Genomic DNA, 1,052 nt, shown 5'->3' with positions numbered 1-1,052 from the left:
CTGCCCCCCCACATGAACACAGCGGTGTGCCACGGCCTCCTGCCCCCCCACATGAAGACAGCGGCCTGCCGTGTCGTGGGGCGATGCCTCCATCGATGTCCGTAAGCGGCACACACGGACAGCTGATGGGATGTGTAGGGACTTAAAACAAACAAAACTAGTTTTTATTTTACCAGGTAAGGCCCACTGAGCTATGTAGCTCTTTTTCAGAAGTGTCCTAGCGGCAAATGATAGCTCGACAAAGTGGCTTATCATGATGTGGAAATGTATAGCAGAAACATCCTCCAAACGCGTGATGTTCATTCTAAATTAGGGAAAAACCATAGAACCCGGAGAAAAATCCACGTGACCACGGGGAGAGGACATGGAAACTCCAAATATACAGCAGGCGTCGGGGTCAAGATCGAAACCGACGGCCTCCTGCATACCGGGCGAGAGAGTTAACATCTCATAGCCACCGCTGCATGAAGTCGGGCCCATTGGCCGTACAAGGAAGCATTCGAACTTCGTCTTCCTTCAGACGCAGGCTGAAGGCGCCACTGTCGTCGTCTCTGGCGCAGAAGGAACTGCGGGGGGCTTTCTCGGCACCCCCGCGATCGAACGCCTACTCCCCAAGTCGGTTTCGCGAAACGCGTGCGCGTTACAAAGAGTTTTGGACCTTGAAGGCCGTTAACTCTTGACGAACCACTCGCTCGAATCCCGCAGCCGCGGGTCACTCTTGCAAGTGAGACTCATCCTGGGGGCATGAGTCCTCGCCCGGTTAAACTAAAATAATTGTGAAAGCTGCGAAACTTGCCAGTAAGAATCTGAATATAGATACTGAAGGAATCCGATGAGCTAAGAAGCTCTTTTGCCACAGATGTCCAGTATGGGCAAGGAAGAGCGTTCCAACAACAAACGGTACAAAATCACGGTAAGTATGGGGAAGCTAAACAAATCGCGAAAAAATATACAATTCAAGATGCAAGCCCCAACGTTTGCGCATATTGTTTCCCGCGTGCAAGTGTTGCCTCGTGTGCACGAGCAAGGCGAGGAGTCACTCGAGACATTCG

Source organism: Petromyzon marinus, chromosome 55 (assembly GCF_048934315.1).
Source record: "Petromyzon marinus isolate PM22_M1 ecotype Great Lakes invasive population chromosome 55, UKy_Petmar_22M1.pri1.0, whole genome shotgun sequence".
Taxonomy (NCBI): Eukaryota; Metazoa; Chordata; class Hyperoartia; order Petromyzontiformes; family Petromyzontidae; genus Petromyzon; species Petromyzon marinus.
This window is presented reverse-complemented; position numbering follows the sequence as displayed.